Source organism: Urocitellus parryii, chromosome 14 (genome assembly GCF_045843805.1).
Source record: "Urocitellus parryii isolate mUroPar1 chromosome 14, mUroPar1.hap1, whole genome shotgun sequence".
NCBI classification, from domain to species: Eukaryota; Metazoa; Chordata; class Mammalia; order Rodentia; family Sciuridae; genus Urocitellus; species Urocitellus parryii.
This window is the reverse complement of record NC_135544.1, coordinates 37834842-37840993: the sequence shown is the minus strand read 5'-3', so window position 1 is coordinate 37840993 and position 6152 is coordinate 37834842.

The following is a 6152-nucleotide window of genomic DNA, read 5'->3' as shown; positions in this document are numbered from 1 at the left end:
AATTGTCATTATATCTAACATTTACTGAGTGCTCATTAAACATCAAATTTTTTAAACATTATTCTCATTTACACATCAAGCATTTGCTCAGTATTATGAACCCCATTCCACAGATATGTTCTAGAAATGTTAAGTAGCTCAACCAAAATCACAAGATCACACAGTGATTCAACTAACATCATTAAATGGTGAAGTAATAATAAAAACTGAGTCCAGAAAGAAATTATTTGACCAATGTGTTAAACTGCTACCCTACTCCAGTCATAAAAAGAAAAATCTCATGTTCACAGAACTCCTGAAAGCAACAGCAAGGATGTTAATCTCCAAATTGCATGAATGTATATATATATATGTTTAATTAATATTGACTCTAGCCCCTAAAGTCAACTTATGTTCCAACAACCTGGATTTGGGGTACTAAGAACTGAAAATTTTAAAAAGGCATTGCTCTGTGACTTCAACTTTAAAAAAAAATCAGATGTGGAAAATATATACTTTGAGAAACATAATCTCTGATCAAATGGATAAAGGCATTAGAAAAGGGAAATCGTTACACTGAAATGATGGGAACTGAAAAGGGTCAGAGACAGATGGAAATGGAAATGAACTCAATCTATATGTGAGGCTGCTATTTTGTTCACTAGAGGCTGCTGGTGCAGATTTTGAAGTCAAAGGTGAGCGATGAATTCCATACAGACTACTCAGTCTCACATGTGGAAATAAAATTCCAAGAAAGAGGATACAAAAAAAAATTGCTTTGATAGATTTGCAAAGATATTAGCCAGTCACCCTAACGATAGAGAAAAAAGACTTTAGGAATTGCATATCTGGCACACTCTGCAGGATTCCTTCTGGAGATCAGTAGGTCATTCTGGTGGGAGGAAGAACACCAGAAAGACATCATCTTTCCTGCAAAACCTTGCCACTCTCTGCTGTAAACAGTTTATTTCTAGACCTACAAAAGACCATGATTACTTTTAACTCTTAAAACATGAGCTCTGAATTAAAAGAAAGAAAGAAAGAAAGAAAGAAAGAAAGAAAGAAAGAAAGAAAGAAAGAAAGAAAGAAAGGAAGGAAGGAAGGAAGGAAGAAAGAAAATATCCTAATTTGAATGCTAAAATCACAAAGAGTTCCATCATAATTGCTCACTGAAAAGAATGTTCATCAATTCACTCTCTTTAGGAGATAGTCAGTGGCTGATCCATTAAGTTATCATCGTAAAGCAGGAAATTTATCATAATTTATTCTAGGATATTCTACATTTACTCTGTTGATTACCACTGTGTAAACAATGTCTGCTGTGAGTTTGGGGTGGATGATTGAGCGTCGGAATTGGCACCGATTTGGAGTTGCCATTTGCTGAAGAGTTTCATGGTTGTTAACATCAATACAAACTCCAGGGATGTCTAACAAGGAGATCAGTGGTTATGGGGAAAAAAAATGAGCCTCTTCCTCTATGTAAGGCTAATGGGCCACTTACTGAAATATCTCTCTTCAGAGAGGCAAGTCTGAATGGCACAATGTTAAAGAATGTTAGAAAGTGGTTTGTGCATGTTCAACAACATGACTATCCCTCTTAAAAAAAAAAAAAAGAAACTGCACTTGAGACATTTGTAAAGGTCATCATTGAAAAGTTTCTTAAGAAAATTATCTTCAATGACAACATATAAAATTAAGCAATAGTAAGATTTCTCATAACTACATTAGAAGCTGTCCAAATTGGAAGGAATGACTTGTTTTTAATTTGCTATATTTCTACTAACAAAAAATTTAGAAATTTATTTGACCCGACCTGAAGACACTGAGCATTTATTAAAGTTAATGACATGTGGCTATTCCTTTCATTCAGGCATTGCTCAAAACTCTTCTACCCCTTTTTTCCTCCTCTGGCTTCCTTCATTTCCAACCATATGTTTGTGGTAGTTACTCTTAAGTTACTCTTAACCCTTCAGGCTTTGGCACTGATAAGGAATTGATCTTTTTCTATTCAATTTTACACTTACATGAGTGGTTTCCTCACTTTCAGGATAGAGAATTTGATGTGAAGTCTTATTTGAATATTTTTGTTTCTGCTACAAAAGCATCTTGCTTCTCTTTGCTCCCTGTTTTCCCCCTAATAAAAATTCTCTCTTTACAGATCTCTGTCAGACTAAATGTCCAATATGCTGAGCTTCTTTCTAGACGACACCACTAGAAAGTTGGAAAAAAAACATCACAAAACAAAGTACATTTACTTAATACTTTCATCAGCTCAGCTTTCTCCTGTTTGGCTTAGCTCAAATTAAACTGAGGCTGCATTCTGGTGTCTCCTCTAATGTTATTTCTTAAAACAGTTGCCTCACTGAATGTATTTTAAACTAAATTGATTCTTAGCAAGTGTCTCTGAGTGATCCTTTAGTTGTTCTGGATATTTCATGAAATTCTTAATGTCATATCAATAGCCTAGTTCTTTGGATAATGGTCACATGGAGGTGTCATTCCTGATACTTTTACGTGTTCCCATGTCAAAACACAGCCTTGAAGCATCAGTGGGACATAAGACAGTTCAGCTGCCTTAGTGAGTCCTCATGAAATCCTCTACCCAATTTGATAAGACAAGCTCACCCAACCACACCCTTTAATGGCACCTAGATATTCCTTTCCTTCAGATATTGCACATAATTCTTCCACCCTTTTCTCCTTGGTTTTTCTTTTGCTACATCCTCCACCATGTTTCCATTTCAACCTCTGTAAACTGTAACATTGAAGAGGGCTTAATTTTCACCATACAATTTTACCTTTAATTTCGTTCTTTCCTATCAAAGTTTCTTCTCCATTTTTTTCTCTTCCAGAGGGAAGAAGTATAATATAAAATATTATTCAATTTTTTTTTGCTCTGATACCAAATTACTTGCTTCCTTGGGTTCTCTGTTCTTCCCCTTTGCAAGCCCCTCATTATAGGGGAGTATAAATGTAATGTTTATACAGAGAAGCCTAAAAGAACAGTAATAGAAAGCTACAAGAAAACAAAATGATGAAGTCACCAGAACTGCTACTGAATGCCATGTTATAATTATTTTAATTTTCCATAAGGTCTAAGATCTAGACTTACCCTACAGCTTCTGAGTTGTTTCTTTTCAAGCTTCTTAGGTCTTTTTACCAAGAATCACATTTCACTGAAACCTTGAAGAATCTCATAATCAATGAAAAATAGTCTCAATGAAAAATTTCATCCCCTAATAAATGAATTCAGCAAAGTGGCAGGATATAAGATCAACACGCATAAATCAAAGGCATTCCTGTATATCAGCGACAAATCCTCTGAAATGGAAATGAGGACAACTACTCCATTCACAATATCCCCCCAAAAAATAAAATACTTGGGAATCAACCTAACAAAAGAGGTGAAAGATTTATACAATGAAAATTATAGAACCCTAAAGAAAGACATAGAAGAAGACCTTAGAAGATGGAAAAATATACCCTGCTCATGGATAGGCAGAACTAACATCATCAAAATGGCGATATTACCAAAAGTCCTATATAAGTTCAATGCAATGCCAATCAAAATCCCAACAGCATATCTTGTAGAAATCGATAAAAGAATCATGAAATTCATATGGAACAATAAAAGACCCAGAATAGCAAAAACAATACTAAGCAGGAAGTGTGAATCAGGCGGTATAGCGATACCAGACTTCAAACTATACTACAGAGCAATAGTAACAAAAACAGCATGGTACTGGTAACAAAACAGGCGGGTGGACCAATGGTACAGAATAGAGGTCACAGTAACCAATCCACAAAACTACAACTATCTTATTTTTGATAAAGGGGCTAAAAGCATGCAATGGAGGAAGGATAGCATCTTCAACAAATGGTGCTGGGAAAACTGGAAATCCATTTGCACCAAAATGAATCTGAATCCCTATCTCTCGCCATGCACAAAAGTTAACTCAAAATGGATCAAGGAGCTTGATATTAAATCAGAGACATGGCATCTGATAGAAGAAAAAGTTGGTTATGATCTACACGCTGTGGGATCGGGCTCCAAATTCCTCAATAGGACACCCATAGCGCTAGAGTTAACAAATAGAATCAACAAATGGGACTTACTCAAACTAAAAAGTTTTTTCTCAGCAAAAGAAACAATAAGAGAGATAAACAGGGAACCTACATCCTGGGAACAAATCTTTACTCCACACACTTCAGATAGAGCCCTAATAACCAGAATATACAAAGAACTCAAAAAATTAGACAATAAGATAACAAATAACCCAATCAATAAATGGGCCAAGGACCTGAACAGACACTTCTCAGAGGAGGACATACAATCAATCAACAAGTACATGAAAAAATGCTCACCATCGATAGCAGTCAGAGAAATGCAAATCAAAACTACCCTAAGATACCATCTCACTCCAGTAAGACTGGCAGCCATTAGGAAGTCAAACAACAATAAGTGCTGGAGAGGATGTGGGGAAAAGGGCACTCTTGTTCATTGCTGGTGGGACTGCAAATTGGTGCAGCCAATTTGGAAAGCAGTATGGAGATTTCTTGGAAAGCTGGGAATGGAACCACCATTTGACCCAGCTATTCCCCTTCTCGGTCTATTCCCTAAAGCCCTAACAAGAGCATGCTACAGGGACACTGCTACATCGATGTTCATAGCAGCTCAATTCACGATAGCAAGACTGTGGAACCAGCCTAGATGCCCTTCAATAGATGAATGGATAAAAAAAAATGTGGCATTTATATACTATGGAGTATTACTCTGCATTAAAAAATGACAAAATCATAGAATTTGGAGGGAAATGGATGGCATTAGAGCAGATTATGCTAAGTGAAGCTAGTCAATCTTTAAAAAACAAATACCAAATGACTCCTTTGATATAAGGGGAGTAAACAAGGACAGGGTAGGGACGAAGAGCTTGAGAAGAAGATTTACATTAAACAGGGATGAGAGGTGGGAGGGAAAGGGAGTGAGAAGGGAAATTGCATGGAAATGGAAGGCGATCCTCAGGGTTATACAAAATGTCATATAAGAGGAAAGGAGGGGCAAGACAAGATAATACAAATGGAAGAAATGATTTACAGTAGAAGGGGTAGAGAGAGAAAAGGGGAGGGGAGGGGAGGGGAGGGGAGGGGAGGGGGGATAGTAGAGAATAGGACAGACAGCAGAATACATCAGACACTAGAAAGGCAATATGTCAATCAATGGAAGGGAAACTGATGTGATACAGCAATTTGTATACGGGGTAAAAGCGGGAGTTCATAATCCATGTGAATCAACCGTGTAATATGATGTATTAAGAACTATGTAATGTTATGAACGACCAATTAAAAAAAAAAAGAAAAATTTCATCCTTGATTAAGTTCATCTTCTCCCCTTCTCCCAACTTCAACCCAGTTTCACTCTATTACAAAATTTTTTATGAGTTTTCTTACAGAGAAGGTAGAAATCCCTATTACCTGAGATAAACTCCTGCAAATAGCCTCATTTTTGTCTTACTTCTGTAAAATCTGCAAACATGATATTGTTGCTTGAGCTATAAAGCACTCAAGATAAGTGTGGGTTAATGATGACTAGATCTTCTTGATAGTGTGAAGAATAATTCTTTGTGAAGATTTTGCAGAAACTAATCCAATAGTATTTTGTGGGCTATTATTTTGCTCAGTTCATTCAATGAACTGGAGTCGGCAGGTGGCCAATAGAACACTACTTTATTCCTTCTCCAAGCATCCCCTTTCAGCCCACCCTATTCCAACCTAGTATATGAAATATTTCAATTTCGGTCATTAAAAAGTCAAGCCATTTTACAAAATAATTTCTTCTTCTTGAAAATTCAATATCCTAGTGGGTGCAGCAGAGCATGTCTGTAATCCCCCCAACTCGTCATGCCACGACAGGAGGATTGCAAGTTGCCAGCCTCAGCAACTTGTGAGGCCCAAAACAACTTAGCAAGACCCTGTCTCAGAATAAAAAAAATAAAAAGGGTTTGGGGTGACAAAGTACCCCTGGGTTCAATATCTAGTACCAAAAACAAAAGCAAAAAAGAAAAAGTAAGAAAATAAGTCAGTATCCTGATTAGTAATGCAACAATAATGTGTAATGTAGAAAACATGTAACTAAAGGAATACTGAACTTTTAATGTCTAATAATTTAAGAAATT